This window comes from Eschrichtius robustus, chromosome 12 (assembly GCF_028021215.1).
Source record: "Eschrichtius robustus isolate mEscRob2 chromosome 12, mEscRob2.pri, whole genome shotgun sequence".
In the NCBI taxonomy this organism is placed as follows: domain Eukaryota; kingdom Metazoa; phylum Chordata; class Mammalia; order Artiodactyla; family Eschrichtiidae; genus Eschrichtius; species Eschrichtius robustus.
Genome location: NC_090835.1, coordinates 1,919,703 through 1,946,843, shown reverse-complemented (window position 1 = coordinate 1,946,843; position 27,141 = coordinate 1,919,703). Strand labels below are relative to the sequence as shown.

The window sequence follows — 27,141 nt, the reverse complement described above, 5'->3', positions numbered from 1 at the left end:
ATGGTTAAATGGTAAATTTTATGTTCTGTATATTCTACCAAAATAAAAACAAAAGCATGATATATTCAGCACCAAAAAAAGGGGGGGGGGGATGGGGGAATTGAATTCTGACACATTCTATAACATGGGCAAATCTTTAAAACACTTCTAAGTGAAATAAGCTGGACACAAAAGGACAAGTACTATACGATTCCACTTATATGAAATACCTATCGTGAGAAAATTCATAGAGGCATAGAGTGGACGAGAGGTTACCAAGGGTGGGAAGCAAGGGTGAGTGGGGAGCTATTACTTCATGGGGACAGAGTTCCTGTGTGCGGTGATGGAAAAGTTTTGGAAATAGATAGTGGTGATGGCTGCACAACACTGTGATTAATGCCACTGAATGGCACACTTTAAGATGGTGAAAATGGCGAATTATATATATTTTCCCCCACCAAAACAAACAAGTAAACAAAATCAAATGAACAAAAAACCCTTCAGTGGCTCCACAGCTTTGCAGAACTCAAAGTGCGTGCATCCTGGCTGGTGGGCAGGGCCCTTCTCTGCCTTTTCAGGCTCCTCGGCTGGTCCTGGCCGACACCCAGTCCTTCTGGCCCAGCTCAACTGGGCCTTCTCCAATTCCCAGTCTGAGTGTCTCACCCAATCCAGTGAGTAACTGGCCAATCCTGAACCACCTACGGCCCCACCCTGCCCCCTCCTAGGCCTCAACTCTGAGTCATCTGGGCTCGCACAGGGGCTGTCTGCTCAGTCATCTTAAGGACCCAGAGAGGAAGGAGAGAGAGCAGAGGTAGGGGCTGGCCAAGGTCATGGCTTAGGACACAGTGTGTGCTCCAGCAGAAAGGCCACAGGACTTGGCATCCGAAGACAGAGGTTCCAGGTCCCCTCTGCCACCAGCTAATAGGGTGATGGTGGACCACCCACTGCCCCTCTCTGGACCTGCTTTCTCTTCTGTAAAATGAGAGGGTTGGACTGGGATCTCCAAGAGTGCTTTCAATTCCAGGCTTTGGGGAATAAACTTGGGCACAGAGCCCAGCAAGATAAAAGCAACCCTTTTTCTTTTTTTAATTTGGCTGCGCCGGATCTTAGTTGCGGCATGCGGGCTCTAGTTCCCTGACCAGGGATTGAACCCGGGCCCGCTGCATTGGGAGCGTGGAGTCTTAGCTGCTGGACCACCAGGGAAGTACCAGAAGCAACCTTCTTCAAAGGAGAAAGTTTTCCTGAAATTTTCAATTGATGATTTTATTCTCATCAGAGCACCTGGGGCAGGCAGCCTTTAAGGTTTCTTGAGAGAGAAATGAAAAAAATTTAATGTGTCCAAGTTAAGAGTTTTGAGGCTGAGTTACACAATAATTTTAGTTATGCAGTAATTTCAGTCCATTACAATATGAGGATTTTCATAAAAGAAATTTTCCAGAGGAAATAGCAGTTATTCTTTCTACTCTTAGCCTACAAATGTAAACCTAAGATGTTGAGTAGAATCTGGATATTAGTAATGCATTGTTGAAGGTAGAAGAAACTAAGAGGAGGCAGTAAAACAGGTGTGGCAGTGGAATACTATACAGTGGTGACTTGGAACTCAGCACAACTTCCTACCACAACGCAGATGAGTCTCCCAGTCATAGACTCTGTACGACTCCCCTCTGTGAAGTGTTAAGAAGTGGGTGAAATTAATTGACCGTGCTTTTCCTGATTCCACAGCATTCCAGCATGAGTTAACTTTGGTTTTAAAAATAAAATACGAAAAAAAATAAAAATAAAAAAATAAAATAAAATAAAATATGTAACAACTGGAAAAATATTTAAGATAAGATTTTATTTAACTCATCAATTTCACTTCTGGGTATTTATCCTAATGAAATATTCAGTGATGTGCACAACTATTAGTTATATGCATATTCACTGAAGGATTGTTGTTACAGACTGAATGTTTATGTCCCCCCAAAATTTGTATTGAAACTCTAATCCTCAGTGTGATAGTATTAGGAGGTGGGACCTTTGGAAGGTAATTAGCTCATAACGGTGGAGACCTCATGAGGGGGATTAGTGCCCTTCTAAGAAGAGGTCAGGGAGCGAGCATGCTCCTTTTCTGCCATATGAGGATACAATGAGGGGACAGCTGTCTGCAAACCAGAAAGCGGACCCTCACTAGACACCAGCTCTGCCAACACCTTGATCTTAGACTTCCCAGCCTCCAGAACTGTGAGAAATAAATGTCTGCTGTTTAAGCCAGCCAGATAATTTGTTATAGCAGCCCAGATAAGACTAAGATAATTGTTTATAATACCGAAAAAGAAGAAACAACCTAAATGTCTTAAGGAATTGGTTTTATATGTATAATACATATATGTATTGATATAATAGCATACATATAAACATACGGCAGTATACACATATGCCATTATACCAATATATCAATTCATATGCCAGAGATATATCACATATATAAGTAAATATAATATAAATTACATGTAAATATATTTGTATTATATCAATATATATTTATTTAACAGATGTCAGTGTATCAACACAGTGGAATGTTATACAGCCATTTAAACTATTGGAGAAGAATATTTGATCACTTAATAATAGTAACTAACATTTACTAGACCCCAATTAGGCATATGTATTATCTCATTTAATCCTTACACTATAACCCACTGTGATAAAATACTTGTATTTATAGATGAGAATACTGACGCATAGGGAGTGAAGTAACTTGCTCAAGACAACCTAGTTAAAAAGTGACAAGCCCAGAAACATATCCATTAATTTTTGCTTAAGTAAAAACTCAGGTATGTAACAATATGTGCAGTATTATCCCATTTTTATTGCTGTAGTTTTTGTTTTAATTTTTTCAAAATATGTGTCTGTGCACATATGTAAGACATAACAACATATACATACATACACAACACACACATAACCTCTACAAAATGCAGTGGTGGGATTATGAGAAATTATGCTTTTCTTCCTTTTGGTTGATGTGTGTCGAGTGGGTCTGTCGAAATATGGTTCAGGATCTTACCGATTACCAGCCCCTGGGGACTGCCCTATCCGAGGGTGAGTCAACATAACACAATACGCGGGGGTTGCTGTTTGCATGTTCCTAAGACCTACAGCAGGGCCAGAGGTACACCTGTCATCCCTAGGACCAACGTGCCAGGGGTTGCTCATTTGCATGGAGCCTATCAGATCAGAGGGCCACGCCCCACTCTGGAGTTCAGGATCCCTGAGCATGGTGGCATCTGTACCCAGCGCAGCAGGGCGGCATGCTGTCCTCCACTCTCCAACTCTGGAAGTGGGGGGAGTCTCTGGCTGCAGGCTCTGGCCCTCCTTCCGGTGGGGGAGCCCTTGTCCTGGATCCAACCCACAGTGAGTAAAGGCCTAGACAGCTGCAAGGAGGGGCCACCCTAACATGATACCACCTAGAAGTTATGGTACCAGGTATGGCCTCTGCCCCTACCTCACAGAAATCTGCCGTGTGTGCTGTTGTTCAATAGGATGCTTGGGTAGATTAGATACTCGTATCAATATATTGGACAATTTTTGTTAGGTTGAATAATTTTACAATAAATACAAGTCATTTGAAAAGGCTGCCCAAGTTACCACATCACTCTATTACAGCAAGTGGTGCGACTATAACTCAATTCACTAAATAGCTTTGACAACGTCTACTGTCTAAAGTTTCTTTAATGAAGCATTTTTTCATAAAAACATAATCTGGGGGGAGGGGCAACATAGGGATGGGGGAGTGGGAGGTACAAACTATTGGGTGTAAGATAGGCTCAAGGACGTACTGTACAACATTTTGTAATAACTGTAAATACAAAGTAACCTTTAAAATTGTATTAAAAATTTAAAAAAAAATTTTTAATAAAAAAATTGCAAATATTTTTTAAACATTTTGGAAGCATTCATTCATTTAACAAATATTTGGGAGCTGGCCACAAGGAGAAGACACAAGATTCATAAGTTGTGCGTTTACGGTGTGCACATGGAAATCCCATTTTCCTCTACGCCCCTGACAAGGAAGCCCCTAGATTCTCTGCGTCTGTGTCTCTGGGGTGCAGGTGCCCTGCCCTCCCTCTGGCTCTTCTCTGACTCACTCTTATGGCTGCTGGAGGCCAACAGGAGCACTCCCCTCCCTGGGATAACTTGTAATATTCTGATACCCATGATACCTTATATTTATTGGCTGCTCCGTGTGTGTCAAGCACTTTGCCCCCCTCAGCTCTTACCCCTCCCAACAGCACAGCGAGATGCTCGATGCTCTTCTCACTTTAATGCTGAAAAGCACTCATACACAGAGAGGTCGGGTATCGGCCCAGGCAGACCGGCCCCAGCGCCTGCACCCAGTCTCAAGCCCTTACCTCGATGCCATGTCCACCCCCAAAGCATGTATACAGCCCACCCTGGCTGGCCTGGAAAGTTCTCAAGGGAGAAATCCATCTAGGCGTTCTGAATAGCAGCAGACACTACAGTGGCCAAGACTTATTGTTTCAAAATCCAGTTTTTCTCTTGCACTGTTGGTGGGAATGTAAATTGATACAGCCACTATGGAGGACAGTATGGAGGTTCCTTAAAAAACTAAAAATAGAACTACCATACGACCCAGCAATCCCACTACTGGGCATATACCCTGAGAAAACCATAATTCAAAAAGAGTCATGTACCAAAATGTTCATTGCAGCTCTATTTACAATAGCCAGGACATGGAAGCAACCTAAGTGTCCATCAACAGACGAATGGATAAAGAAGATGTGGCACATATATACAATGGAATATTACTCAGCCATAAAAAGAAACGAAATTGAGTTATTTGTAGTGAGGTGGATGGACCTAGAGTCTGTCATACAGAGTGAAGTAAGTCAAAAAGAGAAAAACAAATACCGTAAGCTAACACATATATATGGAATCTAAGAAAAAAAAAAAAAAAAAAAGGTCATGAAGAACCTAGTGGCAAGACGGGAATAAAGACACAGACCTACCAGAGAGTGGACTTGAGGATATGGGGAGGGGGAAGGGTAAGCTGTGACAAAGTGAGAGAGTGGCATGGACATATATACACTACCAAACGTAAAATAGATAGCTAGTGGGAAGCAGCCACATAGCACAGGGAGATCAGCTCGGTGCTTTGTGACCACCTAGAGGGGTGGGATGGGGAGGGCGGGAGGGAGGCGCAAGAGGGAGGGGATATCGGGGTATATGTATACATATAGCTGATTCACTTTGTTATACAGTAGAAACTAACACAACATTGTAAAGCAATTATACTCCAATAAGGATGTTAAAAAGAAAAAAAAATCCAGTTTTTCTCTGGAATCCAGACCCTTCCTTTTCTTTCAGCCCAGCTGCCTCCGCTAGGCCCTCACTGTCACCAGCCTGCACACAACCACCACCCACTCACTCAAGTGGAGTCATATTTAAGCCCCTCTACCAGCTCCATACTGACCCGGGAACAGAGTCCAGCCTGTTGCGTGGCAAGCAAGGTTCTCAGTGACCCAGCCCCAGCCAGCCTTCCCAGCTCCACTGCCCACCTCCATCCTGCCACCAAGCTGATCTCACCATGCTGGACCCCTCCTGAGGCTCCACCTGCAAAGGCACTTCCTGCCCTCCTCCAGAGACCCACTGGGCCAGAGGAGCCGGGCGTAGTCAGGGGGACTGATGTAAAGGACAAACTAAAATACAGTGTGTAAATGGTAAGACCATCCCGAGAGAATGAGGGAAGACTGCTCAGAGGAGGAGATATTTCCCCTGTGTCTTGAAGAATGAGAAGGCATTCACTGGGCTGAGAAAAGCAGGGAGGGAATCCCGTTGTTAATGGCTGTGAAAGGGCCTTTGTAAACTGTAATGAGATCTGTGCTCTACAAACATTACTTTATTCACGGACACAGGCTGAGGACCAGGCTCTGGAGTCAGTTCAGAGCTGGGATCCAGTCCTGGCTCTACCCACTCAGCTCCGAGCTTGTTTACGCAGCTGTAAAGAGGAGGTGGGAGCGGGGAGAGGGGAGAGACGGGACCCCTAAATGAGGTATGGGGATGTGCAGAGCAGGTAACATCGTTTCTGGTTTTTTTCTACCACAAACCAGATAGCAGAGGGTTCTAGGCACACATGGGGCTGCTGTGTCATCCCTTGACCCTCTAGGTCTATTATTAGCCCCGTTTTATACTCAAATATGAAATCATTAATGACGCTGTGCCGGTATTTCTCTAGATTACTGATATATTTTTAAAAAGACATAATGGGGAATGCCTGGTGGTCCAGTGGTTAGGACTCTGCACTTCCCCTGCCGAGGGCCTGGGTTCAATCCCTGATTGGGGAACTAGGATCCTGCAAGCCCGGCGCAACCAAAAAAAAATATATATATATCACATAATACATTCAAAACCTAGGGCGTTACTCTTGGGAATTTATTGCAAGTAATTAAATTAATAACTAGAAAAAGGCATGTGCACAAGGAGGTTTCACTAAAAAGTGAAAAATTGAGTATCCAAGAGAAGAATAATTTTCATTAATTTATGGGCTATCTCTGGATGCGATATTGTGCAGCCGTTAACAATTATAATTTTGAAGACTGTAATACATGAGAAATGCTTACATCTTAAGTGAAGAAACAGAACACGAAAGTACATAGACATTATGCTTATCAGGGAATCCAGAAGCTATAAAAGCAAAGATACTCATATTTGACTACTTGAAATTTTAAGTTTTATGACAAAAAACACTTAAAAAGTTAGTTAGAAGACAAAGGATAGATCAGGGAAAAAAATGATAATATCTACAACAAAGGTTAACATCTTTAGTAAACAAAGAATTGCTAGAAATCAAAATCCAATAGAAAAATGGGTAAATGATCTATACAGACAATTCATAAAAGAGGAAATCCAAGAAGCGCAAGCTCGGCAGTTGGCGAAATGCAAATTCAGGCAATAATGAGATACTCATTTTCATCTGTGGAATTGGCAAAAACTGAAAAGAATGAGAACACCCAGTGCTTGCAAAGATTCAGGGAAAAAGACATTCCTGTCCATTGCTGGTAGGATTGTGGCCAGCTATGACCTTTTTGGAAAGTAACTTGGTTCTCTCAAAATTACACTCGGCAGCAAAAAGGAAGAAACTTCCGAGATGAGCCACGAGGTGGATGAATGTCTATGTCGTTGGGCCAAGTGAAAGAGCCAAACCCGGACAGCTACACACTGAGTGATCCCAGGCACATGAAGTCCCAGGAAACGGGAAACTGCATGGGCAGTGGGGGAAAGGCTCTCCTGCGAAGGTGCAAGGACCTTGGGGGGTAGAAAGTTGTGTATCTGGGTTGTGTTGGTGGTGATACTGGTGAATACGCTTGTCAAAACTCACTGACTCATACACTGAAAAGGGGAGCATTTTACTGCGTGAACATGGTATCTGCAAAAAGTTGATTTAAAAAATTAAAAATACAAATAAATATGTTTTTTGACCTTGCAAATCCCATTTTGGAGAATCAGGCCCGCAGATATAAAAGTACCAGTATATCTTTTTTTTTTTTTAAGTCTTTATTGAATTTGTTAAAATATTGCTTCTGTTTTATGTTTTGATTTTTTGGCCGCGAGGCATGTGGGATCTCAGCTCCCCAACCAGGGATTGAACCGGCACCCCCTGCACTGGGAGGTGACACCTTAACCACTGGACCACCAGGGAAGTCCCAAAGTACCAGTATAGAAAAATATATGTAGATGGATGTTTTATCGCAGTATTGTTTTTAGAGGCAAAAAACCTGGAACTGATAGGAATGTTTATCATCAGGAAAATATAATAAATTACAATAGATCCTTAATGTAAAATATTATAAACCCACTTCAAAGAATAAGTTAAATTAGTATCTATCGGCCTTGAGGAATATGCATGCTATGGTAAAAAAAAAAAAAAAAAAAAAAAAGTGAGGTGTCAAGAAATGTGCATAGTATTCCATTTTTGTAAAAAAAAAAAGTGTATATTTTTTGATATATCGTTTATATCTGAAAGATATAGAGGAAAAAATATGGATTGAGCACTTCAGGCTGTTAATATTTATGTATTACTTCAGGGGATGGAATTAGAGTAGGGTGTGGGGTAGATATAATTTTTCTTTCACAAAATTTTGAATTATTTCAATTGTAAAAAATAAGCATGAATTACCTTTGTAATTCTTTCAAGTCTTAAAGAAAATTTAAGAAAAAAATGATAACGAGTATAAGGAATCATTAAATGTTTTATAATATAAAATAGGATAAAAATATTAAATGGAATTCGTGCTTCACTTACAACTGGAAAAATGAAATATGCATGTGGATAAGGACCGGTAAGGAGAACTCAAAACAGGTTTTTAGAGTTTTGTGGAGCGTAGGAGTGTGCATTCTTTTTTTTTAAATCTGTGAATGCTTCCGGGCAATAACCAGAATAGTTCTATTATGTAAAGTATGCAAAATATGGACGCAGTGAACAAAGTATAGATAGAAAATGCAAAAACTGAAGTGGTTCAGTAAAGATGGCAGGCTTATGAATAATTTTCTTCCATTTCCCCAAACTTTATGTAATATTACAACATCTTAGAATAAGAAGTAACTCCTCCCCTCTGAGGAGCTAGGTACTCTTTTCTGGAATCAATGACATTAGGAGAAAAGAAGAAACAAACGTCATCAGCTTCGTCAACATAAACCCCTATATGCAGAAGGACTAGAAAGGAGAAGGCTGCGATGGTTGAGGTTTCTGATTTCTCTTTCCTTCACCGTTACACTGCAAAAAGTACAAATCAAGAGTAGGGGGGAAGCCATTCGCAGCAATGTGGATGGACCTAAAGATGATCATACACTAAGTGAAGTAAGCAGACAGAGGAAGACAAACAGCATATGATATCACTTATTTGTGGAACCTAAAAAAGAATAATACAAAGGAACTTATATACAAAACAGAAACAGACCCACAGACATAGAAAACAAATTTTTGCTACCAAAGGGGAAAGTTGGGAGAGGGCTAAATTAGGCGTTTGGGATTAACATATGCACACTACTATATATAAAACAGATAACCAACAAAGACCTACTATACGGCACAGTGAACTCTACTCAATATTTCGTAATAACCTATAAGGGAAAAGAATCTGAAACAAATAGATACGTATGTATGTATAACTGAATCACTTTGCTGTATACCTGAAACTAACACATTGTAAATCAACTATACTTCAATAAAAATTAGTTTAAAACAAAGAGTAGAGGGAATAACTTTTACGTTGTGTTTTCCCAGTTGCCAGAGGCTCTGTGTTCTTTTTCCAATTATAAAAAGTCTCTGTTTCCAATTCTAGCTGATTGGGTCGTCCCTGAAACACATTACCTCAAGCTGCTGACCTTTGGAAAGCAAATCAGAGACCATGTGGAGATGTCATCCGGCTCCAGCCTCAGTGAGGGTGATTCACCCCCAGTTACAGCCCTGCCCTGGGCAAGGGGGTTGCTGGGTCCAACACGTGGAGGGGACACCGGAGCAGGCCTGAAGCTGATGTTCCAGGAAGGAGGCCCGGGACTTCCCTGGCAATCTCCGCCAAGCTCGCGGAGGATGTTTGTGCCATGTCTAAACACGGACTGCACATTGAACAGGACCCAAGCAGGTCACTTTCCCTGCACCTTTTTTTTTTTTTTTTTTTCCCCCCTGCACTTTAAAAAACAAACTCAATCCAAGACTTGATATGGTTCAAATCAGCTGGATCAGGGGGCCTCTCGGGTTGAGAGACGCTCCAGCCACTTCTAATTCGGTTTTAGAATATGAAGAAGTATCAAATTGGTATTCAAAATCGTGATATATTTTAAATATTTAGATAATTAACACTTTCAACACATTTGCATTTGTAATAGTGCTATCCTAAAGATGACTACAGAATTATATATACATATATATGGATGGAGATACATATATTTCCTTTCTGGAATGCATAGATACATTTTAGAGTCAGGAAAAAGGATAAGTTATTTTATTTTATTTTTTGGCTTTTTGTTTTAGGCTGTGCCACGCAGCTTGCTTTAAAGCAATAGCTCCAATTGTTTGTTTGAAAAAGTACAGCAAATACACAGGGAAATTTTTACACATATTGCGCAATATTCTCTCTCTATGTATATCTGCTCATGGTGTACCACAGGTGTACTGATTTGATAAAGGAAGACAAATTCAAGGTAATATGATAAGCATTTTTTTTAATCCTTCTTTTCATCTCTGACTCACGCAGGCCCTTGTATGGAGATGGAGCTCTTGGAGAATGCGCAACCTGGACACCTGCCCAGGGCAGGCCCTGCTAGAAGACAGCAAGAGCTGCAGGGGGTGGAGCCTGTGACTCGGCATCAAACGACTCAGGTTGGAATTGCAGCGCTGCTCTTTCTTGTGTGACTCTGAGCCTATATCCTCCACAGCGAGACGGAGATAGTCGTAAGATCCTGCACAGGCTTGTGGGGAAGGTAAACTGAGATCATGCGCAGAATGGCTTAGCACAAGATTTAGCACAAAGGTTGCTCAAATGTTTACTTCCTTGGACCGTCTCTCTCCGGCTGGACGTGAGGATTACGTGGGATGATATATGTGAAAACAAATGTTGGTTATAATTAGAAATGGGCAACAGGGACCCGGAATCTGTGTCAAGACAGCACGTCTGTGTGTAAGATGGTGGTGGCAGGAGGTTTTTGCACTGCCTCTCAATTTCCAGCGCAGGGATGCTAGCCCTCAAATGCTAGGATATTTTTTTTAGCTACCTTCTGAGCTCCCCTGACCTTTTGGCAGTTCCCAGATCTAGCTAGCTTCTTAGAATGCTTCTGGAAATGCAGAGGAGCACAGGAAAGGGGCAGGCCTATGGGCAAGGAACTACAGGTCACAGCTCCTGACACTCAAGCAATACTTCTGGGCTGCATCCAGAGGCTCAGCAAGGCGTGGCCTGCTCCCTCTGACCTTCCCTCCCTTCTTTCATACTCCAGCCACCCTGGCCTTTCTTCTGTCCCTAAAACACGTCAAGCTGAGTCTTAGTCAAGGTGTATTCCTGCTCCTTCCTTTGCCCTTGGTTCCCTGCTCCCAGAACATTCTGACCCAGATCTCCACAAGGCTGGCTCCCTCTCATCATCTAACTCTCAGCTAAGCTACCTGCGGCAAGGAAGGCCTCTCCTGACCCCCATAGCTAAAGCATCCACCCCTCAACCCCTGCTCACTCTCTGTCCTACTGTGCTATTTTATTTTCTTTACAGCACTTGTCATCATCTGAAATTGTCTTATCTGTGTATTGGTTATTTGATACCTCACAGAAGCAAGAGCTCGCCTATCGTGTCCACACTGAATCCCCAGCATCTGCACACTCAAGAAATACTTGTTAAACGAATGAATGAGTGAAATCTTTCATGGCATCTTCATAGCCGAACGGAGAGCCTCCTCCTGGGTGATCCATGGCAGTTTATTTACTCCTGTATGCAGTACTCTCCCTGGTTGTGGTGGTTCGATACGTCAGTGGTCTCCAATGAACATCAGCCCCTTTGTGGTCCCTCAAGTGTAAATTCCGGGATTGCCCATGTGACTTGCTTCGGCCAATGGGACGGTAGCAAGTGTGCTGCGCACAGAACCTTGGTAAGTACTTGAATGCTGGGGTCTGTCCTCTTGGGACACTGTCTCTTAAGGTCTTGAGTTACTCTGTAAAGAGGTCCAGCTACCGTGATGAAGAGAAGAGACCACACAGAGGGACGAGTGAGCCCAGCCAGCCCCCTTTTCCAGCCATCCTAGCTGAAGCCCTAGAAATGTGAGAGAAGACGCTCTCTTCACTCACCTTCCACCACCGGAGATACCAGGTAGGGCGGAAGAACCACCCAGCTGAGCCCAGCCCAGAGTGCAGAGCCAGGAGAAATATGAAATCACTTTAAAAATAAGTTTGACTTGCTTACTTCAGCAGTAAGTAGCTGAAACACCAGCTTACCTTCCATTACGAATGGTCGTGTGTGAGTCTACGACCCAGAGCCCAAGGCAAAGGGCTGCAACATAGTTCCCTTTGTCTTCCGCACTTTGCCCGGCATCCCACACAAATAAAGTCAATAGTTCATCCAGAAGTTTATTGAACTCCTCTCCAAGCTAGTCTCTGTGCTACTTGTGTGATGGAGAGGGTGCCAGTCATTTTCTCCGTGATCTTTAAGGTCATCCCAGAGGTGTCAGTAGGGCCGTTTCCCAGCTTGTCCCTGGTCACAGAGCCTGTGAAGGGCTGCAGCAGCTGGGCCAGCAGGGGTGAGCTTCCTGCAGACTTTGCAGCTGGGTCACTGACCTCTGCCTGGGCCTTACGTCCTGTACTCTTTCCCTCAGCAACAACTGCTCTCTGGGAGAGAGAGAGAATGGGGTAGGTCTGCCTAAACTTGAAGTTCATTCATGTCTTAAAAAACAAGAAACAAACCCTACTCTATACTGCCCCAAACCTATGTTTTTTGGGGTTTTTAAAATTTTATTTATTTATTTATTTATGGCTGTGTTGGGTCTTCGTTTCTGTGCGAGGGCTTTCTCTAGTTGCGGCGAGCGGGGGCCACTCTTCATCGCGGTGCGCGGGCCTCTCACTATCGCGGCCTCTCTTGTTGCGGAGCACAGGCTCCAGACGCGCAGGCTCAGCAATTGTGGCTCACGGGCCTAGTCGCTCCGCGGCATGTGGGATCTTGCCAGACCAGGGCTCGAACCCGTGTCCCCTGCATTAGCAGGCAGATTTTCAACCACTGCGCCACCAGGGAAGCCCCCAAACCTATGTTTAATTAGAAAGTCTTATTTCTTCATTTCTTTTTCCCTCTTGGACGAATTAAATAAATCCAAAGTGATGACACAGTTTATCTCAGGTAGATTAGAAGCTATGATTGGTGATTTGAAAGTTAAAAAATCAATTTTACAGTTAAAAATAAATACATTAAAAAAATTTAAGGGAAGAAGTGGGGGTTCTTTTACCCCCAAACTTTTTATTATTAAAAGAAGTCGAATATGCAGACTTAAAAGATGAAAGAATTGTCATTATGTTGCCATATTCACTTATATGTGAATGTGTGTGTGTGTGTGTGTGTGTGTGTGTGTGTGTGTGTGTGTGTTTTCCTCAAAGATTTGGAGGAAACTTCAATTCTCCAACCACCACAGCACCATCACACCTACAAAAAGTAACCTCATGAGACAGAGTCTTTGAACACAGGGCTTGGGGGAAAGAGATAACACCTTTGTCTTCGCTTCTTACCTGGGAGCACAGGCTAGTTGGCCAGGGTGCTGGGCCAAGTGTGGGAGGAGGGAACGAGAGGGCCTTCTGATCCTCAAAGGCCGGGCAAAGGCGTGGACTTGGCGCCCTTCAAAGTGGTGTTTAAAACCATTTATGGGAGCGCCCCAGCTCCTGGATTCTGAGCCCGCCTGAGTAACTGCCTTTGCGTTAGCAAGCTCCGGGCTAGCTCACCCATCAGCAGTGTGGAAATGGCATGAAAGATAGAACTGAGTGGGTCTCTGAGAGACAAAACAAACTGTAGCCACAAGTCAAGCACGTGCGGGAAACAGAAAAGATTCAGTGCAAACCATTTCTGCTGTGAATGGACCCAGGTCTTCCCAGGGGGGCGACCTGGGTGGGGACAGTTGGACGGAGGAAGGACATGAGGCTCAGGCAGGGGGAAATTCCTAGCTGTGTTAACTGAGTACGGAATGTGCCGGACGGACACCTCACTCTTCCACCTCTGCCGGCTCGGGGTGGGGGGGGTGCCACAGGGGATGCTTCCTGGCCTGGAAGGTTTTTGCAGAAGCCCTCTGTGCCTTCTCTGCAGCCCTATCTCCGTTCCTCCACCCCTCTGGCTCCATCTCCCTCACAGACTGTTTTTCTTTATCTGAGTCCCTAAACGTCCTCATCCCTGTATTGCAGAGGCGATATCTGCTTGCAGGGCAGTTCTCGGGCAGGGCCACACGGGGTGGGGTGGGGTGGGTGACCGTGGCTAGCACATTGTCAGGCACCTTAGAACAGGCCCTAAGTAAACGGTGTCTGAGTCATTTCCTGGGGAACCCCCGCCCTGCTCACAGCTGGGTCCAGCCAATGGGAGATGCCAGTGGGGGCTGGGCAGGCAGGAGGAGGGAGAAACCAGGGTTCTTCTCCCCTCCTCCCTGGCAGGGGGTGGGGTGGGAGCTGACCCTCCTCTGTCGTTCTGGCACCTGCCGACAGCTCTCCCTCTGTGCCCCCGTGCCCAGCAGGCAGCCCCACACCTGAGCCAGCCTCTGGGCTCAGGCAACACCACCCCTTGTCCTGGGGCAGCAGAGGTCTCCCCGTTGCTGCTGCTGGTTTCTGGGTTCCCTGCCTCCTGCGTGGCTTCCCAGCCCTTCAATCACCTGGGAGACCAACTCCTTGTATTAAATTCTGTCTGTTCGAAATACCTACAGTGGTTTCAGTTTTCCTGGCTGGACCCTGGCTGGTACACATGGTAAGTGTACAGATCAAGTATGCAGTAAAGGGATAACTTAGCAGGCTTGGGCAGCCCAAACCCTGCACATTCCATGGAAAGCACTGCCCTTGACTGGCTCCTGGGAGCTAACCTATAGACTCTTGGAATATCCCGCCTGGTAAGAGTGCCTTTGTGTACGAGGAGTCTGGGGCCACACCAGACAGCTAATGCTAACAATGCGATTTATGGTGAATGCTTATTTTTATTTGCCTGGGGCCTTGGGCCACACTGTTTTAGTTCGATGTGGTTGGGGGGTGGTAGTGGAGACCGAATACCTGTGGTCGGTCATGGGGTTGCTCCCTGCCTACGAGACTGGCCCTCCAAAAAAACCCCGAACTCTGAGGCTCAGATGAGCTTCCCTGGTTGGCCACATTTTGTGCATATTGTCACACATGGTCGCTGGGAAAACTAAGTGCTGTCTGCAGGTCTCCTCTGGGTGAGGACAGCCAGACGCTCTCACTTGGTCTCTCCTGGACCCCGCTCTGTACATTTTTTCCTTTGCTGATTTTATAAATTTATTTATTTATTTTTGGCTGCGTTGGGTCTTTGTTGCTGCGCGGGGCTTCCCCTACTTGTGGCGAGTGGGGGTTATTTTTCCTTGCGGTGCACAGGCTTCTCACTGCAGTGGCTTCTCCTGTTGTGGAGCACAGGCTCTAGGCGTGCTCCACACGTCAATAGGTATCTACTGAACTCTTCGACTAAGTGACCATTTGCTAGCCAGGGAGTGACCAGAGAAGGTTCGTGTGGGTGAGGCCACTCTAGCTGCAGAGTGAGGGAGGACCAGGAGTAAAACAGGGCGGAGGCGACTGCAGAAGCCCAGAGAGACAGGCTGGCGTGTGGACCAGGGGGGCTCAGTAGTTGCGGCGCACGGGCTTAGTTGTTGCGCCGCACGTGGGATCTTCCTGGACCAGGGCTCGAACCCGTGTCCCCTGCATTGACAGGCGGATTCTCAACCACTGCGCCGCCACTTCCAAAGTCCCTCCTTTGCTGATTTTAATCTCTATTCTTCTGCTATAACGAACTGTAACCACGAGTTTAACAGTTTTCCTGAGTTTTATGAGTCCTCGTAGCACATCACTGAAGCTGAGGGTGGTCCTGGAGACCCCCAACACACCAATTAAACAGGAAACTTCGTTCTTCCCAGAGACAAAATGTCTAGGGTCCCCAGAACTTACGTAACTTAACTGAACTGGATGCAGGTTCCACTTGACTCCAAAGGCCTGGCCCCCGTCACCACACACCATGTACTGCCTCTGGCAAGGAAGGAATGTGGAAGCAGGAAGGCCACTTGACTGAGGAGCTGAAGTAGGGACAGCTGAGGCCCCTCCTGACTCCCACAACTTATAAAGCCATACGCCAATAGGCATCTATTGAACTCTTTGACTAAGCGACAATTTGCTAGCCAGGGAGTGACTGGAGAAGGTTCGTGTAGGTGAGGCCACTGGAGCTGCAGAGTGAGGGAGGACCAGGAGTGAAACAGGGCAGAGGCGACTGCAGAAGCCCAGAGAGACAGGCTGGCGCGTGGACCGGGGGTGGCAGTGGGGAGGGAGAGACAGGGTGGATTCAAGCCACCACACGGGAAGTGGCTGTTGGGCCTCTCCGCTGGGAATCTAACCCCCCTTCCCCAAACCGGTGGTGTCCCGGCTTCAGCACTGAGGTAGGTGATACTGGATAATTAGAGTGAGAAACACAGCATCCTCTGGTCCCGTCCTTCCCCTTGCTTCACCCACCCCAGCAAATCACGTCATGTCTGCTTCTGAAATAGATCTGCAAGGGCCCTCTTTTCTCTCTCTCCACCTCCACCACCAAAGTGCAGACCGGCACCCCCTCTGCCTCTGCACCACCTGCTCTGTCCCGGGATGCTTGCCTGGCTAGTTCCTTCTCATCCCTCTGGCTTCGTGCGACATGTGGCTCCTCAGAGAAGCTTTCCTTGCCGACCCAGGGAGAGGAGGCCACGCTGTCCTCTTCTACGGCCTCCTCTTTTGTTCTCATTTACAACTTTTCTCACTTTCTCCGACAATCACAGCTAGGACTTGTTGAGCATTTACTGTGTGCCAGACACTGCTCGAAGCATATTACTTCATCTTAGCTCACTTGGTCCTCATTTACCCAATTCCATTTTAAATTAACTTTACAACTAAGGAAACAAGTTTAAAACTACTGCCTCAACACGCCTGCGGGCACGAGGAGGGCAGGGAGCCCGCCTGCCCAGGTTATTGCTGATCCAGAAGCCAGGCACACAGCCGGGTCCATAAGCAGGAACTCTGGATGTATCTGCTGGAGAGGCAGAGAAGCGTGCGGATGGACTGGATGTGGAGACGGGGAAGGAAGGTGTTGAGGGTGGATCTCGGTCTCTGAGTGAGGCAACCGGGTGGCACCATTGACAGAGGTGCGGAGGTCTGCCGGGTGAGCCGCTGTGCAAACCCTGTGCAAAGCCCTCTCTGAACGTGGGCTGGACCTGATTACTTGATTCTACCAAGTAGGACATGACAAAAGTGATGTGATGTCACATCTGTAGTTAGATTACAAAAAATTCTGACTTCCATCTCACTAGTAGACTCGCTCTATTGCCCTCCTGGTTTGCACACTCTAAGGAAGTGAGCCGACGTGGAGAGGCCCGCATGGCAAGGGGCCGAGGGCAGCGTCTGGTCAAAGCCATTGAACGACAGAGGCCCTTGGGCCAGTGGCACACAAGGAACTGAATCCTGCCAACAGTCACGCAATCTTGGAAGACCTTCCCCCAGCCTTCAGATGAGACCCCAGCCCCTGTGCAGCCTCGTGAGAGAGCCTGAAGCAGAGGACCCGGCTGAGCTGGGCCCAGATTCCTAGCCACACAAACTGTGAGGTAAGAAATGGATGGTTTTTAATTTTTTATTGTGGTGAAAAGCAGGTAGCATAAAATTTACCATCTTAGCCTTTTGAAGTGTCCTGTTCAGTACTGTGAACTACACGCATATCGCCCCAGGGCTGAACTTCCTGGGGGTTGCCAAGTCCCAGGCCCTTTACAAGCTGCACCAGGGTCACCCTCCAGGGGAATGCCAGTACCGGGTCCCTGCACATGAAATGTGTCCCCGCCTTAGTCACACAGTGTGACTTGTGTACACGCCACGATACCATGTGTGTGTATTTTAGCTGTTCGTGCAAAGGCAGACTTGCTCTGGGGCCTTTCTGACCACAAAATCCGAGGAACCACGTACAACCCAAGGTTGGTGGGCCCCGCGGGGTGGGTGTAGGGCTTGGAGAGCTCATCACAGGCACTCCCTGTTGGTTTATTGAGCTGTCACTATTCTGTCACTGTCCTCCAGTCTGCTGGCGGGTGGAGATGTGCTCAACCCTTTCTATTCACTGTCACCAGCTCCTGGTGAGTCACTAATAAACAATCCAGCCCCGCCACCCCTCCTGGAGGGTGAGAGCCTGCAGAGGACTGCTTCTCCTCCTACTTTGCAGCGACAGGAAAACTGTCTCTGGGGAACCTTGAAGCTTTGTTGCAGGCCTATCAGGCTTACAGACACACATCCAGAGAAGAGCAGGATGGGTGTTAATTTTGTTGCTTGGGAACTGAGAAGCCACAAGAAGCTGAGTTGCCTGACACTCCCAGTCCGGGGCTCTTTCATCACACAAAAAGAACACCATGCATTTGCGTGCGGACACTGATTTGACTTCAGATGTTAAGCTTTTCTTTTCAGTCAACCAGCAGTGATCAACGTGAAGGAATGTCTTATTGCAGAAGAAGAATAAACATGGGGTCACTCAGAGCAGGGCTGGAGTCTGGGCTCTGTCATTCATTCATCCCACTGCTATTTACTGACCACTTATTATGTGCCAGTTGTCAGGAATATGCCAGACAAGGAGCTGCCTTCGCAGCTGAAGGTGGAGAGATGACAGTACACAAGTGTGATGGTTAACTTTATGTGTCAACTTGACTGGGCCACGGGGCACCCAGATATCTGGTCAAACATTACCCTGGGTGTGTCTGTGAGGGTGTTTTTGGATGAGATTACATTTAAACCACCAGACTGAGTAAAGCAAACTGCCCTCCCCAACGTGGGTGGGCCTCACCCAAACAGCTGAGGGCCTGAGTAAAACAAAAAAAAAAACTGAATAAGAGGGAACTAAACCTGCCTAACGGCCTTTCAAACGAAGATATCAGCTTTTTTCCTGCCTTTGGACTCAAATTGAAACATCAGCTCTTCCTGAGTCGAGACTGCCAGTCTTCAGACAGAAACCACTACTCAGCTCTCCTCCTCCTCAGACCTTTGGACTCGGACCAGAACTTCATCATCGGCTCTCCTGGGGCTCCACATTGCTGACTCACCCTGCAGGTCTCGGGGACCTGCCCACTCCCATAACTGCACGAGCCAATTCCTTACAGTAGATCTCAACCTCTCTGTCTCTCTGCCTCTATATATACACACACACAAACATACACATCCTATTATTTCTGTCTTTTTGGAGAATCTTGACTAATACGACAGGCCAACAAATGATCAATCCGGACAGTGATAAACTGCCATGAAGAAAGTAAAACAAGATCGTGGAAAAGAGAGGGGGTGGTACTTTAGCCACAGAAGTCAGGAACGCCTCTCTGAGCAGGTGGCCTTTCAGCTGACCACAGCAGGAGAGCAACAGGCACATAAAAGCTGTGGGGGACGGGCTGGGCAGAGGCCTTGCCCACAGGGCAGGGTCACGGAGAGCTGGAGGAACAGGAAGAACCCCAGCGAGGTTGGAGGGGACCATGGCAGGAGAGTGAGGCAGGATGCAGGGCCTCACAGGCCACGGGGGAGGAGTCTGGATTTTATTCCCAGTGTGAGGGGAATCCTCTCGAAGCTTTTCTACTTTTTTGGGGGGGGACCGCACCTCACAGCATGCAGGATCTTAGTTCCCTGACCAGGGATTGAACCCGTGCCCCCCGCAGTGGAAGCACGGAGTCTTAACCATTGGACCACCAGGGAAGTCCTGGAAGCTTTTAAGAAGTTGCTAACCCTCTGGCTGCTTTGTGTCCCTAGCTTGCTGTGTGATCTTGAGCAAATGAATGTACCTCTCTGAGCTTCAGTTTCCTGGCGTTGTTGTGACGATCAAATGAGATAACGTAAGAGAATGAGTTAGCGTCCTGTCTGGCGCAAAGAAACGGCTGTGGAAATGTCAGTTTCTCTTGCTGGTTGTTCAACGGGGGCACTGATTGGTAAATGCTGACATTAGAACTAGTTGGGGAAGTAAAACTGACATGAACTTTCTGGAAACAGGGGCAAAATGTATACCAGAGATGTTTATCACAATGTCGTTTACACGTGGAGAAACTGGAAACAGCTAAATGCCTGAGAGGAAGACGCTTTGGTGCATTAAAGCTAGAGGTGTGGGGACTTCCCTGGTGGTCCAGTGGTAAAGAATCCACCTTGCAATGCAGGGGACACAGGTTCGGTCCCTGGTCAGGGAACTAAGATCCCACATGCCGCAGGGCAACTAAGCCCGTGCGCCACAACTACTGAGCTCGGGTGCCTCAACGAGAGAGCCCGCGTGCCACAAACTACAGAGCCCATGCGCTTTGAACCCCTGCACCACAACTACAGAGCCCATGCACCCTGAAGCCTGCACGCCACAACTAGAAAAGAGAAAACCCACATGCCACAACTAGAAAGAAGCCCACGCACCACAACTAAGACCTGATGCAGCCAAAAAATAAAATTTAAAAATAATAAATACATCTTTAAAAAAAAAAACTTGTAGTCAGACAGACTTGGGTTCAAACTTTGGCTCTTCCGCTGCCTCCCCCGGGCAACTTTTGGCAAATCATCAAATTCTGTAAGCTTCAGTGAACTTGGAAAATGGGGACCGTAAGAATTAAATTAGAGAGCTTGTGCAGCCCATAACACAGTACCAGGCACCTGTCAGAGACACCGGGGGAAATGCAAGTACCAAGGTTACCTTTATTTTTTTTAATTTATTTATTTTTTATTTTATTTATTTTTGGCTGTGTTGGGTCTTCGTTGCCGTGCGTGGGCTTTTTCTAGTTGCGGTGAGTGGGGGCTACTCCTCGTTGCAGTGTGTGGGCTTCTCATTGCAGTGGCTTCTCTTGCTGCGGAGCACGGGCTCTAGGCGTGCACGCTTCAGTAGTTGTGGCACGCGGGCTCAGTAGTTGTGGCTCGCGGGCTCAGTAGCTGTGGCGCACGGGCTTAGTTGCTCCGCAGCATGTGGGATCTTCCCGGACCAGGGCTCGAACCCATGTCCCCTGCATTGGCAGGTGGATTCTTAACCACTGCGCCACCAGGGAAGCCTGATTTAATTCAATTCTAATTAAAATCCCATGGTTTGTCTATGGAACAAGCAGAGGCAAGACATGCTCTGAGAATAAGATGGAAGGACTTGCCTTCCTAGATACTAACATCAACGCTTATCCTGACTATGATGATTAACGCAGTACGGAATTGACACAGAGATAGACAGACTGACAGTGATACAGAACAGGAAGCCCAGAAACAGACCCACAGAGATGGCCCTTGATGGATAACATACAAACAGATTATAAATGGAAGTTTGATATGGGGCAAAAATGGCATTGCAAATCAGTGTGGAAAGAAAGGATTATTCAATAAAATGTGTTAGGCAATTGATTATCCAAATGGAAAAAAAATGAAATTGACTCCTTACCTCACACAATAAAAAAAAAAATTTATGATGAAGTCAGAACTTAAATGTGAAAGGCAAATTTAAAATCTTTGGAAGAAAACATAAAACTGTGCTGTTCGATACAGCTCAATATAAAAAAACCAAACAACTCAATCAAAATATGGGCAGAAGACCTAAATAGACTTTTCTACAAAGAAGATACCCATATGGACAACAGGCACATGAAAAGATGCTCAACACTGCTAATTGTTAGAGAAACGCAAATCAAAACCACAGTGAGGTATCACCTCACACCAGTCAGAATGGCCATCATCAAAAAGTTTACAAATAATAAATGCTGGAGAGGATGTGGAGAAAAAGGAACTCTCCCACAGTGTGGGTGGGAATGTAAATTGGTGCAGCCACTATAGAGAACAGTATGCAGGTTCCTTTAAAAAAAAAACAACTAAAAATAGAACTACCATATGATCCAACAACACCCCTCCTGAGCATATATCAGGAAAAGACGAAAACTCTAATTCAAAAAGATACTTGCGGGTCTTCCCTGGTGGCGCAATGGTTAAGAATCCGCCTGCCAAGGCAGGGGACACAGGTTCGAGCCCTGGTCAGGGAAGATCCCACATGCCACGGAGCAACTAAGCCCGAGCGCCACAACTAGTGAGCCTGCGCTCTACAGCCCGAGAGCCACAACTACTGAGCCCACGCACCGCAACTACTGAAGCCCACGCGCCTAGAGCCCGCGCTCCACAACAAGAGAAGCCACCGCAGTGAGAAGCCCGTGCACCGCAACGAAGAGTAGCCCCTGCTCGCCGCAACTAGAGAAAGCCCGTGCACAGCAATGAAGACCCAACGCAGCCAAATAAATAAATAAATAAATAAATAAACACACACCTGTAACTACTAACACCCCCCCCCCAAAAAAAACCCTGGAAACAATTTAAATGCCCAGCAATAAGAAAACAGGTAAGTATGTTATGGTTTATTCACAATGGGGTATTATATAGCAGTGAAAATGATGAACCACAGCCAAGTATACTCTGGATAAACCTTGGATAGTGCTGAGGACAGCAAGTCACAGAATACTACCTATTGTGTGATACCATTTTCATGAAGCCCAGAAGCGAGCAAAAACTACAGGGTTCATTAAGCGTCTACACGTACGTGATTTTTTTCAAAAGGCAGGGAGACGATAAACTAAAACCTCACGATGATAGTTACCTCTGGGCATGGGCAGGGCATGACAGTGCGGGGGGACTCTGGTTATTGGTAATGTTCTAGATCTGCACTTGGGAGGTGAGTTCTTGGGTGTTATTGCATTGCTATGCTCTAGAACTTACATGTGAACATATACTCTTTCGTATGCATCAAATATAAATAAAAAAGTAGTAAAGGAAAAAAAGTGGCCAATTTTCTCCTTTTTTTAAAACTTTGTTGTATTGTTCTAATGTTCCCTCCCCTCAAATACATATGCTTTTTATCCCAATCAGAAAAAAAATAAATACATTAAATTACCTGGGAAATGTCTCTTGATAAATTCAGGAGTCGTTTGCAAGTAGAATTGTGCTAAAGGGCTCAAAAGAAATGGTGTAAGAAAGCGTATCTCGGTGGCCATCTAATAACCGTGTGTCCAGGGCAAAGCTTCCTGAAGGTGGCTTCACCCTGAGACTCCCTCTCAGTTGGTGGATTGGGGTTCAGGGAAGCAGCAGTCTTTGGAAACCCAGCTCTGTCACTCAGCAGCTGTGTCTCCTTCGGACATGGACGTAACCTCTCTGAGATTCATTTCTGTGACTATGAAAGCATAATGATGTTTACATTGAACTTTCTTCTGGTGGTTAAGGATAAAATACATGAAGTGTCTGTCCCCTGGTGAGTCCTTGCTAAATGCCAGCACTTGCATTGTGATCCCCTGCCTCAATAATGATGGTAGCTTATTAAAGAGTAGCCCTTGACAGTTTGCAAAGGTGTGCATTGGGAGGGGGGGTTATATTCTTTATCTCATCCTTAAAAAGTCTAATTTTTTAAAATTCTTTTGGCTTTTTTTTTTTTGCCCATGCTGCGAGGCTTCAGGAATTGAACCCGGGCCCTCAACAGTGAAAGCGCCAAGTCCTAATCACTGGACTTCCAGGGAATTCCCAAAAAGTCTAATTTTTATTACTAATAATGACTTACATGTCTAGAGAACTGGCTGTGTTTATAAGCATTATATAATAGTGGGTCCTCAGTAAGTGCTGAATGAATGAGCGCATGAGTGAGTGAGTGAATGAATGAATGCTCTCAAAGCGGGAGCAGAGAAGAAACAGGGAGAACTCTCGTATAAGGCTAGAAGCCGCCCCTAAAGCAAAGGCAGCCGTGAGTCTCCCTGTTACCTTGGGGACAGACAGGGCAGGCCCAGGACTCTGCCTGGAATCATGCTGGTGGGCAGCCAGGGCCTGGCAAGGGGCCCTGCTCTTGGCGAGAGGTCCTGGCAGAACCTCTTCCTGCTGTGGCTTCTGAAAAACTAGAGGTTAAAAGAGAGAGTTGGTGCCACCTGGAGGGCAAGAGTGGGCACCTCAGAGGAAGGCTGGGGAAATTCTTAGTACAAAACAGTTTTTTTTAGTTTGGGGTGGGGTGTGGTGTCTGTGTGGTGGTAGTGGTGGTGAGAAGGTACCATTAAAATAATCTCTGCCTTTTTAAATTAAATGTTTATTAAGGTAATTGTAGATTCAGCTGCAGTTGTGAGAAATAATGCAGAAAGATCTTTCTTACCCTTTGTCCAGTTTCCCCCAATGGTAATATCTTGCAAAACTATAGTACATAGATCAATGGAATAGAATTGAGAGTCCAGAAATAAATTCACACATTTATGGTTAATTGCCCTTGAAAAAAGTGCCAACACAATTCAATGGGAGAAAGAACACTCTTTTCAACAAATGTTGTTGGGACAACTGGATGGCCACATGGCGAAAGAATGACATTGGACCAAACCTCACACCTTATACACAAACTAACTCGAAATGGGCCAAAGACCTAAATGTAAGAGGTAAAACTATAAAACTCTTAGAAGAAAACATAGGGATAAATCTTCATGACCTTGGATCAAGCAATGATTTCTTACATATGACACCAAAAACGTAAGCAACAACAACAACAAAAATGAATAAATTGCACCTCATCACAGTAAAAAACTTTTGTGCTTCAAAGTACACCATAAATAAAGTGAAAAGACAACCCATGGAATGAGACAGAGTATTTGCAAATCATATACCTGATAAGGGCCTAGCATTCAGATTATATAAAGAACTCATAACTCTATGATAAAAAGATAAATAACTCAATTTAAAAATGGGCAAGGGATTCGAATAGACATTTCTTCAAAGAATACAGATGGCCAAAAGCACCTGAAAAGATGCTCAACATCGGGGCTTCCCTGGTGGGGTGGCACAGTGGTTGAGAATCCGCCTGCCAGTGCAGGGGACACGGGTTCGAGCCCTGGTCCGGGAAGATCCCACATGCCGCGGAGCAACTAAGCCCATGCGCCAAAACCACTGAGGCTGCGCTCTAGAGCCCGTGAGCCACAACTGCTGAAGCCCACGTGCCACAACTACTGAAGCTCATGAACCTAGAGCCCGTGCTCTGCAACAAGAGAAGCCACTGCAATGAGAAGCCCACGCACCGCAACGAAGAGTAGCCCCCGTTCGCTGCAACCAGAGAAAGCCCACACACAACAATGAAGACCCAACGCAGCCAAAAAAAAAAAAAATTAATTAATTAATTAATTAAAAAAAAAAGATACTCAACATCATTAGCCATCAGGAAAATGCAAATCAAAACCACAATGAGATACCACTTCACTCCCACTAGAATGGCTGTAATCAAAAAGTCAATAAATGTTACTGAAGATGTGGAGAAATTGGAAACTTTAATACACTGCTAGTGGGAAAATAAAGTGGGGCAGATGCTTTGGAAACCAGGCAGTTTTGCAAAAAGTTAAACAGAGTTATCATATGACCAGCATTTCTACTCTTATATGCTCAAGAGAAATGAAAACATGTGTCACACAAAAGCTTGTACACAAGTATTCACAGCAGCATTATTCACAAGAGTCAAAAAGTGGAAACAGCCCAAGTGTCCATTAACTGATGAATGTTAAATAAACAAAATGTGTGTGCGTATATATATATATATATTCATAAATGCAATATAATTCAGCAATAAAAAAGAATGAAATACTGATTGATGCTGTGACATGAACCTTGAAAACACTATGCTAAGTGAAAGAAGCAGACACACAAAAGGCCACATTGTATGACTCTATTTACATGAAATACCCAGCACACGCAAATCCACAGAGACAGAAAGTAGATCAATGGCTGGGGCGGGGAGTGAGGGATGGTGAATGACTAGTAATGGAGACAGATTTCTTTGGGGTGGTGAGAATGTTCTGGGAGTAGTGGTGATGCACGCTCAACTGTTTGAATATACTAAGAACCACTGAAGTGTACATTTATAAAAAGGTGAATTTTAAGGTATGTAGATTATATCTCAATTTTTCAAAACGAGTAAAGTTAATAAAAAAACAATACCACAAGCAGGATATTGATATTGGTACAACCTACTAATCTTATTCAGATTCCCTAATTTCTCCTGTACTTTCAGTATCCTGTGTTTCTACAAAGGACTCAGCAATTATCGTGAAGAACGTATATTACAGGGACTTCCCTGGTGGTCCAGTGGGTAAGACTCCACACTCCCAGGGCAGGGGGCCCCGGTTCCAAAATAAATAAATAATAACTAAAATTTTTTTTTAAAAAAGGAATGAAGTACTGATACATGCTGTAATATGGATGAACCTTGCAAATATTTTTTTAAAAAGAATGTATATTACAGTTAAAAAATAATGAAAACCCTACAATTACGTATTAGCTTATACAGAAAGCTGGACTCACAACCCACAATTCTCATTATAAAAAGGAGGTATCATAAAAATTGCCCTTGGTATATAGTTCTATAGAATTAATATCATAATATAAAAGGATATTTATCTCAACACACTTTACCTGTACTTCACGGTCTTAACACAACAACGCAAATCTCTGGGGTTCTTTTCTGGTTCTTAACCATGAGGCATACTTATTTCACCTTAATTACGAACACTTTTACACCCTGCTTTTCCCTTTTAACGTCTCATTTTGCTTAAGAAGTTTGGATACTGCCTCCCAAGTCCTCAGAAATATCCCTTTATAAGGGTGTGGAATATTTCATCCGATGGATGCACCACAATTCCCTTAATCATCCCCTTACTGCTGGGCATTTAGGGTGTTTCCAGTTATCTTGCTGCAAACTGCTGCAGTGAGCAACTTGATTTTCTTCCTTTGGATGATTTCCCCCGGATAAGGAAGGGGTGGGGTTACTGATTAAAGATTTTGCACATCTTTCTGGCTCTTGACAATTTCACGTTGGCGCAAGACCCCCGCCCACCCTCCCCCGCGGCCCCGGGCCCCGGGCCCCGGGCCCCGGGCCCCAGCTTCTGCAAAGCCGGGCTGCAGAGGCGGGCCCCTGCGCATCCGGGGTCCCCGCGCGTTGCGGTCCGCGCCCCCCGCACCTTGGGCACCGCCCGCGCCCCGGCTCACCTGGACTCCTCCCCTCGGGCCAGGGGACTCCGTCTCGGTGTCGCGCAAGTCCTCACCTTGGCCTCGGGGTGTCTTCCCAGGTCGGTGGAGGTAACCCTGAGCGATGTCTGTCTCTCCTTCGCGTCCTTTCCCGCCCCCAGCGCCAGGCGGCGCATCCAGTAGGTGCTCGATAAATACCCACAGATTTAAAGAGCAAGTTGATGTTGCCGCGCCCACCTTTCACTCTAGTCAGATCCCTGGAAGTTAACCAAGTACCAAGCAGTTCGCACCGGGAGCGGATGTGAGGGGGGTGGGCAGAGGTGAACTGTAGGAGCCCATTCATGCAACAATTGCCTGAGCACCTACTGTATGCCAACATCATCCACCGCAGGGAATAAAAGACAGTCAAAGCGGTAAAGTTAAGAATGTACTTAGTGTGTCAGACGGCGATTCGAGGTAGGCAGAGAAA

The 27,141-nt window shown here is 45.6% G+C and overlaps 1 protein-coding gene across 1 annotated transcript in view; it reads right to left on the bottom strand.

Moving 5' to 3' along the window:
- CNBP (CCHC-type zinc finger nucleic acid binding protein) overlaps positions 1–26,848 on the bottom strand; it is a 55,676-nt gene extending 28,828 nt beyond the window's left edge. The window contains exon 1 of the mRNA XM_068557301.1: positions 26,694–26,848. The gene's annotated coding sequence lies outside the window, so the exon portion shown is untranslated. The remainder of the gene's footprint in view (positions 1–26,693) is intronic.
- Between the last annotated feature and the right edge of the window lie 293 nt (positions 26,849–27,141).